Genomic DNA, 12954 nt, shown 5'->3' with positions numbered 1-12954 from the left:
TATACTAAACAACCACAAACAGTGTAGGAGAGTTGGGCGGCCCATTGTTTCATGATCTGTCCATGGCTGTAGACCTTTTGGACTTAGAACTACAGCTATTTATTGATAATACTTCCCATTAGAATGTTTAAAGTTATTAATTTTGTCACATTTACTACACTGAATAAATAACAGCACAGCTGATAATGTCCCGCTATTTGTTATTACAAGAACCAGGGCTTTAAATTTAAGTCTTTAACACATTTTATTCATTTTCCAAATGTACCCTCCATCTTTAAAACTGTGTCACAGTCTGGTCCCCCTATTCAGTTTCTAAACCCGCCCCTGGAGCCAGGCACAATTTCCAGTGGCAGCTATATGCAGGATAGCTGGGGCCTTCTGATGGGTTGGCCATAAATCAATGAGGCTTAAAAAGTATTAAACCCTGTCATGATGTGGACATTCTCAGAGAACAAAACAAAAAAATAGAACGGACCACAATAACTGACTAGAAGACACTCACCCTATCAAAATGTATTAAATGTCGCGTAGGGGGAAACATCCAAGAAAACGCCTGATTGGATGAAGGGTAGTGACGCATATCTCCTGCTGTTCCCGGAACATTTTAACACTATTACTGGCCTCAAGGACATCCATGGAAATGCTCCCATTGAGAGAAATTCAAAAAATCTCTGCAATTGCAGACAGCATTCTGTGGTCTATTTTTGTATAGCATAATAGCAGGTAAGACAACGAAATGATGCTCGTTTCCATGGAAAACATTCAGCTTCATCATTCAGTGGCTTTAAGTGTTTTTGCTTTGCAACTGAGATTTAGACGAGGCAGCAACAGTCCTATACTGCTCCGATAATTACAACTGTGTCTGAGCAGAACAGACTGCCCCTTCGACCCCGAGAACAGAAAAATATAGATAACTATATTTTATTTCACATGTTGAAATTAATTAAGATGGCTTAGAATAGTGGGTTGTTGGGTAGAGGAGATTTGTTAATGATGTATTTTTCTTGTATTTGTATACACACTGTAACCTTGGCAGTACTTCCCCTTTTACCTTTGTGGATGTCACGGTTTAAGAGTTCAAAAGGAGGACCCAAAAGCAGAATACCAGCCAGGTAGGTTGACAGAGCAGAATATGAGTTTTCATAAGCCTAAGGCTGAATACAAAAAAACAAGGTCACCAGAAACACTTAACACTAGAAGTTACACTGAGAGCCAGGAACAGACACAGACAATCCAACACTGAATCAAGAGAAAACTAATATACACAAGGAAAGGTAATAACGAGCAACAGGTGAAACACATCAGGGCGGGGCAGACAATCATAAAATGCGGGAAAACACCCAATGCAGGAAGTAAAACAGATGACAAAACACAACCCAGACAAAACCCAGGGTCATCAATGGATGCCTTATGCCAAGACATATGTCCTTGCTAGAAAAGATGTAAATCTTTATAATAAAAGGATAAAGAATAATATGTCTTTGGAAATAAAATTGTTAAAATCATGCTTTTGCCAAGATAATAAAGGAAAATCAATGAAATAAAAGAATCAAGTCACCTAAATGGGATCTGTGAAATTAAGGCCAAACTTTGTAAACTTTTGGTTGTAGGTTTTAATCATTGAAATTATTTTCATTGGTTGTTCAATTATTATATTCCCCTTGTTTACTTTCTGTTGGATTGTACTGCATGTTTAGAAATATTTATCATGTGAAGCACTTTGTGACTTTGTCTGTAAAAAGTGTCATATCCAATAAACATATTAGTATTTTTATATTATATTAATCTATTTGGAAAACCCTAAAATTGAAGTTGCCCACAAACAGATGAGAACAGTGTGTTTCTTGTTGTTGTTTTGACACAATCAGTCTCTTGAAGGTGTTATGCTCCATTTCCCGTTTACTTAATGAGGCTCTCCACATGACATATCTCTTCCTCTCTGTCAGTCTCTTTCTTGCCATTACACACCAACCATACTGTTGGATTGCCATGGCAACTTGTCTTCGACAGAATGTGGGATGGGAAGTATCAAGTGGTTGAGTGCTAAGCCCACCTGCCCACCTCATCTCAAGGAGGACGCTGTAGGGAACCAGGCAAGACCTCATGCTTACCCCCATCCTCTCTTCATTCTCCTCCCACATATCGGTCTCCCACTGAGTGCGCCACTTGTAGGGAATTAATCAATCGGCTACGTAAATGAGAAAAGTCCAAGGAGGGTGTCAGAGGACTTTGTCTGCAGAAGAAAAGAAAAGACAAAAAAATTCGAATCCCTGGTTGAATCCCAACCAGTTTTTGCTTTTGTTTAATTTTATGACCTTTTTTATTTACTCATCAACAGGGAGAGTGTCCTGATTGGAGGACTGAAACCTCAGGTGCATGATGATGTTTAGTGTCAGTCTGAACATTTTTCCCACAAACCATGAATGCTAGAAAAAAAAAGCAGCAGAAAAACAGACAAAAAGTTAATGGTTATAAAATTAACATGCAATATTTGTGTGTACATAAAAATGTTGTTGCAACGGGCTTTAAAATCCAGAAGGCAGATGGGTTTTTTTACCCATTCAAAATTAACGAATCATTACTTCAGTTCATCCTTTAAATATTGGTGGTATTTTCTCCTGTTTTGAATCCTAATGAAAACCTGCAAAGGCTTTTTATTTCAAAAAGGTAGCCTGTGGTGTTTTTGACCACTGCTCAAACGAGTGGGTTATCGTTTTTGTACGAGTGTGAACATGCATGTGATAAGATGCACATGAAACCAACCTGTTTCATGCTATTTTGCTGATCAACAATTGCATGCAAATAAATATAGCAATGCCCTGTCAAAGGCATTAAAGGCAAGGGACTGATGGCGAGGAGGTTTAAAAATGCAGACAATACAGGATTTTGAATATACATCTTTGAGATAGAAATTGCGCTTGCTACAATGTGTAAAGTATGTGGCAGGTAAAACGAATTCCCATACTGGCATTAGTCTCTGCAGAATACAGTACATAGGCTTTTTTGGCTGAGATACATTTCTCACATTAGTTTCCCCCAGTTGTGATGATAAATGATGATATTGGCCTAAGATAGCAATTGGACTTCTTGCAACCGTGAGTGAAGATCTTTGCATGGCAAGGCAGTGATCTCGTCAACTTTGGTCAAGTTTGTTCTAACTACCCTCCATCACTGCTTGTATTTGATGTGGACTTGTTTTACAAGACATTCCACGTTCAGCAACATCTGTGTTTTTAAATATTTAAGATACTGTGTTTAACATTTTAACATTAACAAATCCCTACCAACATTAATTTAGATTAATTAACATAATTACCATAAACAAAGAGTTGACCGCCAAGACAATTGGCAGAATCAACCGGCCTTTCATCTACATTTTGTGTGCTATAACCAGTTAAAATTTCACAGGAGGTCTGCTGGATTGCTTTATGGCACAAACAAATGAGGAAAAAGCAGAGGACGGCTGCTGATCTTCCAGCACAGAAGGAGCTAATGTTTTCTCACAATGGCAGATGGTGAGATGAGCAAAAATGCGGATGGAAAATTCTCAAGTGTCATTTACGAGTTCTCACCCATTTTCTTGCTCTTAAAAACAAATGCATGTGGAGAAATGTTAGTTGAGGGAATGCAGCATGGTTTGTGGGAAATGTGTCCTTGATTTTATGATGCACAAGCACCAACCGACTGAATATTACTACCATGTAAGATTTGTTGCTTGGAATATGATCTAATTTAGTCACTTTCTTTGAAACAAAACCAGGCAACAAAAAAAAGAAAAGTACAGTATACTTCTTCCTGTTTGCAAATACACTGGTGACTGTCATGCTAACCAGATGACTCCAACTGCAAGTTATTTACAGTAATTTGAGAATTTTATACAGTAGTGAGTTTAACATGTAATACAGAGAGACTTGATGTTTAAATGGCTTAAGGTTTTCTTCTGAAGCCCTCAGTATCCATATGACATTATAGGGCATGAACCTCCTCTATTGTTCCCTACAAGTCTGTTCAAAAGCTTTTGATTCCCTTTAATGTGCAGCTGGCAGTGTGACTTCTCAGACCATGCTGATATAATTGCAGGTTGTCAGAGAAGAGAGAAAAGCAGCTCAACAACATGTTCTGTAATGGATGACACATGTCGTCACAAGGTCCTTTCACCAGTGTGGGAGAGAAGAATGACAAATCACATTTCATAAGACTCAAGGGAAGATTCTAATGCGTATGCAAAGAGTGTTTACTGTATTTATTGTAAGTTACCATGTTCAAGCATTTACAATGTTGGCAATCTTAGCAGTGGTGCATAAAACCAGATAAAGGAGAACCAACATTTGTCAGTTATAGTTTGTGTAACTATTAGGCAAAGATATACAAATAGTCCCTTATTGAGCCCTTGTGCACAGTACTAGTGAAGTAACCATGAACATTTCACTACTATGTACACAAATGTGTCAAAAATGTATCTATTTACATAACACAATGCCTTTTGTAGACAAGACAATGGTGCAGAGGTTGAATGGTGACAGAATACATATGGGATTCTTATTAACAGGTTGTTATATAAACATAAACTAGTTGGATTTGGCAGTAAATGCAGTGCTTGTATACATATTGACAATGATATTTACATTAAAAGCTGTTTAACTGTAAAAAGATCTAATTTACAGGTAGGCATACTGTGAAGTACAATGTTTGATGTTACATTTGGGACCATTTTTAATGTTTTGTTTGAACATTTTTTTTAAATGTGAAAATGCTCAAATTTATCCAGGGATTAACAAAAAAAGCAGAGGATTAGAGAAGTCCAAACAAAACATAATTTGGGGTAGCAGAAACCTTTTTGTTCCTGTTCAGCTAACAATGTCATGACCCCTTAAATTGTGACCACATGCAAGGGTCACAATAGACTACACTGTTAAAACTTAAGTTAACCTAATTGGGCTTTTAAAGTGCGTGAAAGAAGGTCAGTACCTTACATGGCTCTGTAACTGTTACGCTCCAAGGAAATGAGGACCCAAAAGTAGAGATTAGGCAGAAGAGAGTTCACGAGGATTTCCTCACAAAAATCCAAAAGGGATCAAAAAACGCAAAAAACAAAGTCAAAAAATCTAAATATTCTTAACAGGCCAAGAAAACGGGAAAACCAAAAACAGGAACACAAAAACGGAATCACAGAGACAGGGAATAACTCACAGGAAAAACCAAAGCTGACTGGAACAAACAAACCAAACTCACAAAACAATCTGACAAGTGAGAAGGGGAGCACAGACACTAAATGAACTGGGTAACGAGATAACGAGAGGCAGGTGATAAGAGGGCTGGGAAACAGGTGGAAAACATCAGGTAATCACAGGAGCGGAAAAACACAGGAAGTAAAGTAAAGACAAGACGAGACAGAGACCCAGACTTCAAAATAAAACAGGAAACAGAACTTACAGGCACTCAAGGGGAACATCTGTCCAGAAAGGCTGAAAGCTCTGGGTGTGGAGGGGATGTCTTGGTTGACACACCTCTTCAACATTGCGTGGAAGTCTGGGACAGTGCCTAAGAAGTGGCAGACCGGGATGGTGGTTCCCAGACCAGAGGGTGTGTGCCAATTACAGGGGTATCACACTTCTCAGCCTCCCGGGTAAAGTCTACTCCAAGGTGCTGAAAAGGAGGTTTTGGCCGATAGTCAAACCTCGGGGTTGAAGAGGAACAATGTGGATTTTGTCCTAGTCGTGGAACAACGGATCAGATTTTCCCTCTTGCAAGGATCTTGGAGGGGGCCTGGGAGTATGCCCAACCAGTCTACTTGTGTTTTGTGGATCTGGAGAAGGCAAATGACCGGGTCCCACGGGATATACTGTGGGAGGTGCTGCGGGAGTATGGGGTGAGGGGGTCCCTTCTCAGGGCCATCCAATCTCTGTATGACCAAAGCGAGAGCTGTGTCCGGGTTCTTGGCAGTGAGTCAGACTCGTTCCAGGTGAGTTCGGTGGGCTCAGGATCTCATCGCTACTTTTTGTGGATGATGTGGTCCTGAAGGCATCATCGGTCTTTGACCTTCAGCCCTAACTGGATCGGTTTGCAGCCGAGTGTGAAGCGGCTGGGATAAGGATCAGTACATATAAATCTAAGGCCATGATTCTCAGCAGGAACCAATTAAGTTCCTTCTTCAGATAGGGAATGTGTCCTTACGGCCAAGCGGACGAAATGGGTATCCTTAGGAGGGTGGCTGGCGTCTCCCTTAGAGATAGAGAGAGGAGCACAGTCATCCGTGAGGAGCTCAGAGTAGAGCCGCTGCTCCTTTGCGTCAAAAGGAGCCAGTTGAGGTGGTTCGGACATCTGGTGAGGATGCCTCCTGGGCGCCTCCCTAGGGAGGTGTTCCAGGCACATCCAGCTGGGAGGAGGCCTCTGGGAAGACCCAGGACTAGGTAGAGAGATTATATCTCCAACCTGGCCTGGAAACGCCTCAGGATCCCCCAATCGGAGCTGGTTAATGTGGCTCTGGAAAGGGAAGTTTGGGGTCCCCTGCTAGAGCTGCTGCCCCCGCGACCCGATACCAAATAAGCAGATGAAGATGGAACGATGGATGGAGAACAAAGAAACAGGATAAAAACCAAAACCATAACAATAACATTCATTTTGAAACCATTCACCATCAGCTTTTAAATTTCACCACATGCATCTTTGATTAAAAGAAGTTGATTAAAAACATAGATCTGTAGCTTTTCCAAGCCCAAATGCATAAACTACAACATGAGGGACTAATTGGCTCTAGGTTCTGCTTCGCTACACTGTTGTCATTGTAAAATTTTGTGGACCATCAAAGAGATCACTGGGGTTATGGTTTATTCTTTCACTGATAGTCCATAAAATACTGACAACACACACAAGTTCAGCAAATGAGAAACACTTTTTTGTTTTATTTACATTTTTTTCTCTTTTGTGGTTTATGTGTATGTTTTTGATTGAAGAACACTTGAAAGTGTTAAAGAGAAAAAAATACAATAAATCCTATTTTCAGCAAACAAAAAGAGACAAATGTAAATGCTGGACATCGATGTGCAAATGGTTGTAACATCAAGAATCAGAGCAATATTCAGCAGACATTAAAACTGCATATCAAACCCTTTACATAGCTCTAATTTTATATTCAGCATGGCTCAGTGTGGCATTGATGTCTTTGTTTTCACCACTATGACTTATTTCTTAGTTATTGCCTTGCTAATGAGGGCAGGCAACAGCATTATAAAGCCTTCCAAATTGCTTTTCATAGGTTGTGTCTAAACTTAATGGCTTGTTTGGCATTTCCTGCACACATTCAAGTTAAGGGAGGGACAATTACGGGAAATTCCCATCTCAAGTCACTACATAATTTTTCTACAGTAAATGCACATTTACCTGACATTCGCTGCTGCAAGGTGTTGTAATTTATCTTTTTTTTAATATATATTTTTGCCAAGATTAACTTAATTACCACTGGCAATTCTAAACGTTTAGTCACAATATCTTCAGACTTAAGTCAAACAGCGGTAAGTATGAACAAAGATCTGCCACAGTGATCACTATAGAGTTGCTCGATGAGTTGCCATGTCCAACATACTTGTAGTAATCACTGTCATTTTGCTTTAGACAACTAATTATAAGGTGAGTGGAAGCCAGCTGCATGACCTCAGGGCTTTGTTCAAGCAGCTGGAGCCCTCAATACGCTACAATGACAATTTGGCCTTTTTCTGTTGACTGAGATCTGATGAATATTCTGAGGCTTCATCACAGAATTAAAACTGAATGCTGCCAATAGGTGATCCCAAAATGGATGCATCCTATGACTCACTGTCATTGTTTCTTTTAATGTTACCATGATGCTAACATTTGTAGTTTTGAGTAAAATAGCAACTTGGGGTTCAGTGTCTTGCCCAAGGACACTTCGACATGTGACTGCAGGGCCAGGGATTGAACCCCCAACCTTTCAATTGGCAGACAACCGCTCTTGTGGCAGTAGGTCTCTTGCAGATAAATTTTCCCAAATACAATATGGTCAGTTTCAAAGGCTGCACACCGCTCTGGACGCTATTGTTTGTTTACATTTTTGCTCTCAGTCAGTCCCTTGCACGTAATTATGGAGCCCACTGCAGTTCTAGGCAAGGCCCGCCCTTCAAAGCAACCCAATTGGTTGAGGTTAGGCATTGACCTTGAGTAGTTAAGGTTAGGATAGCCAACTGGTCAGGGGATAGGACCTAAGTGAGCATGGATGCCTGGCTAATCATAGCACGCAAATACTATTGAAGGGCGGGTCTTGCCTAGAAATGCAGAGGGTTCCATAATAACCAAACCTCGCGCCACGAATAGCATGGCGACCATAATTAAGTGGTTAGTTCAGACACAAACACATTAGGTTGGAGCCTGACAAGGTGGATTTTGTGATACAATATGTGATGAATTAAACTGCCGTGCAAGGTAAATGTGATCAGACAAACTAGTCTGAACCCGGCATTCCTAATGATTAAGCAAGTCATTAGTGACTCATTGACTATCAAGTCGTTCCTCAGTAACTTCTCACAGTTGTGTTAACTGTATTGTAAAGTGCTACCTACAAGTATAAATTGAGATATCATTTTAAATAATGTATCTAGCATTGCATCCATAACACTGGCATGTCTGTCATAAATTCACAAATCTTTGAGAATAACAGCAGTTTTAAATAGCACACAATCTGGCTCCCACACATCAGTTAAATTAAGGAGCAAAACATCCCCGTTGTCATGGAGACCAAACGAGTCTGGAGTGCATTATGTATACAGTATTTTTTGGTTGTGTGATGAATTGAGATGTCACAGAATATCTTCTTTGTTAGGTCTGACAAAAAATACTCTGTAAGCACAAAGCATAAGTTGTTGTCTTGCATTTACATATCCAACTTCCAGAGGAAATTAGGTGTTAGGAAAATTCACATTAACATGAAACAAACTAAAACAGAAATTCCACCCCCTTCAAATGTATAGGAAAACAAACGGGATATGTACAAAAATGACAAACATGACAAAAACATTGCAGTTTTATTCTAATCAATGGCAATAAATCTCTGATGCCTCAGAGTTTTCAGAGGTAAAATAGATGTCATATTTTTTCCCCACATGAGTAAGATACTGTGTGTGATGGTATGAAATGACTGTTAAGGTGTAGGTAAGGTAAAACAGCTTGAGGTTGCACAGCTTATTACTGCTAGTGTGTTCTGCAGAAAGCAGGGAATTAAAGTACTGATGTCAAGTCAGCAGCCCACCAGACCGACAAAAAAAGCCATAGATTACTTCTGTGGTGTTTCACTCTAGAGATAGATATCAAGAGAAAAAAACTAAATGGTTACCTAGCCGATTTACTTCAAACAAAATACCCAGTATTATTCACAATAAGTGATGACGTCACTAGCGAGCTTAAAGAAATCAGAAATTGTTTTTATTTCCTATGTTTGTGACAACTTCTCACTGAACTGCTCAAAACAAAAGGCATGCAGTAAGGGCTGAACAGATCACCTACTCCATAAATGGAACACAGCTGCTTAACTAAACTGTTAAAAAGCAGTAAGACTTGACTTCCATAACCTTACCCACCTTGAGAGTAGCCCAAAAGCTTTCTTGTGCCTGCTTCTAGTACCCATAGTCTTAATAAGGGTACTCCTGCAATTAAAAAAAATCAGAAAGTTTCAACTGAGAAGAGACAGATTTTTATTAAAACAAAAACATTGAAGCAGCAGAGGCTAAGGTATCCTGACTTTTAGTCCTTATAGTGTTTAAGCTCGAAATACACTAGATCCTAAATTTCAAATAATGCAACTCAATAGTGTATTTTTGTTTGCAAGTGTAAGTGCACAGCTCTACAGCTAGCTTAACATGTCTTCTGATAAAGGTTGAAGACAGCAGTTTAGTTGTAGGACAAACCATTCAATGCAAGTTCCCAGTTTACTTTACAGGTATTTTCACAGCATACATGTACTTCATTAATTCTTAAACTTGGACCTAATGAACCCATGCTGTGCTCACGATGTGGGGCTTCTATTTTAGTAACAGACTGGGCACATGGGAACATTTCATTAGGTCATAATATCTCCTTGCAGCGAGTTCATCCAAGCAGGGGTGTGGGACTGGTGGGGACGGGGGGTGGGGGGGTGGAGGGGACTGAATACCCAGGGCCGTCATTTGAGGAGTGCTCAAAAAGGTGCTAGAATGAATAGCTATACAGCACTTTGATGAGGACTTGTTCGAATGCTGGCATTGCTCAATGCAGTTAGAGATATACTGTAGCATCACAAACAATACAGTAACGGAGTACATGTCGACGGGTTTCTCCTTCAACATGAAGTAAGACAGATAAAGAACAGTGAGTTAAAATGTTTAAATTTTTTTATTTTTAAATATTTCCAACACTTGTTTTCTTCAACTTCTAGTCAGTTATTTTTTCACTTTTTTTTTTGCTCAACATGTTACTATTGAATACTAACTGATTGAAGCTTTTGAATTGTACTGTAGACAATTTAGTTATGTTTTGATTTTGTACTACATACAATTTGTATACAGTACATACTACATTTTAATTGTAACAGTATACCATTTCATTAAAAATCCACACACTTTAAAAATGTTAGCAAACAGAAAATTAAACTATATGTGCTTTGATGTACAGTGTGACTTAGAAACGGCATTAATACCAAATTAAACATTTTTCTAAATTAATACTTACGTTTTGTTTTCCTCAATTTTTCTATAGCTTCTCACCACCATCCATACATTATTTTAATATATAGCAGGTGTGAGCAACTCCTCTATTTCCTTTGTCTATCAAACAAAACTGGTCTTTGAATATCATTTTCTGAGTATGCTTAAAGGTAAAGGAAACCTTGATTTCCATCTTTAAGTAGATTTAAACAATTATGACAAATTATCTACCTCAAAACCGCACAAAACAACACATCCATGAGGCTTCTATGGTGATACACTAATAAGGCACGAGAAATTCATGCTGCACACAAATGATGTTTTTGTTGTCACTTTGAATAGGATACTTGGAGGTTTAAGAATAAGTGCATGTTTTTTCCTTTGATGGTTCTTGAACTGTTTACACTTACCAGAAGTCACATTTTCTCTACACTGATTAGTTAAAACAATTCCCAGGGTGACAAAACACTAGCCAACCTAAAAAAAAAAAAACAGAACAAGGAAACAAAGAAGATAAACTTTAAGTTAAAATATTGGAGCAATTAAAAACAATTAACGACAGTTATCAGTTGAGGCTGATAGATACAGACTCAAGCTCTAAAGAGTATTTACAACCACAGAATGTATAAAAGCAGGGGACGTAGCCACCATGACACAACAGGACGACACCCTTTGGTTTGTGGACTATACCGTTTGGAAGCTTTGAGTTTGGCTTTTTGGCTGTTGCCAACTTGAATTTTTGGAGGCCGAAATGGCCATAGTTGGACTAGAGGGTGCAGTTACTGCTAAGCTAAGTGCTGTGTTAAAAGCAAGTGTTAGCACTAGCTAGCTAACGTGGAAAGCATAGTGCATCCAGTGCTGAGCAAGACATTTTTGTCACCCAAAAACAAGTTCACAGCTATTTAAATGTACACGTGCCATGAATATGCATTGCATATTTGTATTTGCCTGAAATTACTTTAGCTCAGCTCAGGAGAAATTATAATAACTGCAGCAGGTCTGTGACATTAAAGGCCAAATCAATGTCTATGCAGCACACTGTGGCAATCACAGCGCGTTTCTACCTCAGCCATTCAATCATAACTCCTTACCCTCAGATTGCCATGGCAACTTGAAGCTCTATGTGTGTTTGTGCACGCGGGTGTGAGTGTGAGGGACAGAAAAAAGCCAGAAATATCTGAGACAACTGGCCTTCATTATTTCAGCAGGCCAGGTGTTCAATAACACAGAGTAGTGGAGAGCCGTGAAGAAAATAGAACTTCTTTATAATTTTCCTCTTTGCACAGAAATGTATTTATTACAAAAATGAAATATAAAGTACATTTTATTCAAAGATTGTTACTTTGGTGAGTTGAGGTTTTGATCTAGAGACCCAGCCAGTCCTGTCTTAACCATCTGCTGTGCTCTGAGGGGCCGGGCTGCTGTCAGCACAATGGGCCCCTGCTGCCCTCCTGTCCCTCATACACGCACGCACGCGCACGCATGCACACTCACGTGCACACGCACGTACGCACACACACACACACACACACACACACACACACACACACACACACACACACACACACACACACACACACACACACACACACTTCTTCTTTCCTATCTTTTCCTCTCCTCTAGTCTATCCAGCTCGTGGTTTTCAGTGAATGTTGTCAGATGCTAAGCTCCCTGGTGCGGAGGCGAGGAGTGAGGAGGAGAGGACGAATGGATGAATAAAAGATGACAGGGTAGCTACAGTTTCACCCTACTCTGTTTTCCAATGAAAGAAAAAATAGTGTGACGCAGATGCACATGAAATGAAGTGTTCTGAAAGAGAGATAGAGTCAAAGGATGTGTGTGAAACATAAAAATACTTCAAAGGAATTTTCAAAGGACCCAGTAATTTGGGTGCTTAGTGTTCATTGTGTGGCTTTTGTGATAGCTTTTTTCTTGATTTTTTTGTTGATGATTTTTTTCTCTCAAATAAATAGTGTTTTTACCTCCTTCCGTTCAAGTCCAAAGAAATAATACTCCTGTATGTGTCACACTGCTTTTCATGCTCGTCATCACCCAGTTCTTCTTTTTTTTATTCTTAACAAACAACTGTTACAAACAACTTACTACTTTCCTTGGAAAGACCTCTACAACAACAAGTGTGATTTTATAAATTATTGACAATTTTATAAGTTTGAATTTTCATCTAAATAAATAAATCATTTTACTTCTGTTCAGGCTTCCAACTTTTGACCACCTGCCTCTCAGTTACAAGCAGCGGCTTGTCATT

Source organism: Etheostoma cragini, chromosome 12 (assembly GCF_013103735.1).
Source record: "Etheostoma cragini isolate CJK2018 chromosome 12, CSU_Ecrag_1.0, whole genome shotgun sequence".
Taxonomy (NCBI): domain Eukaryota; kingdom Metazoa; phylum Chordata; class Actinopteri; order Perciformes; family Percidae; genus Etheostoma; species Etheostoma cragini.
This window is presented reverse-complemented; position numbering follows the sequence as displayed.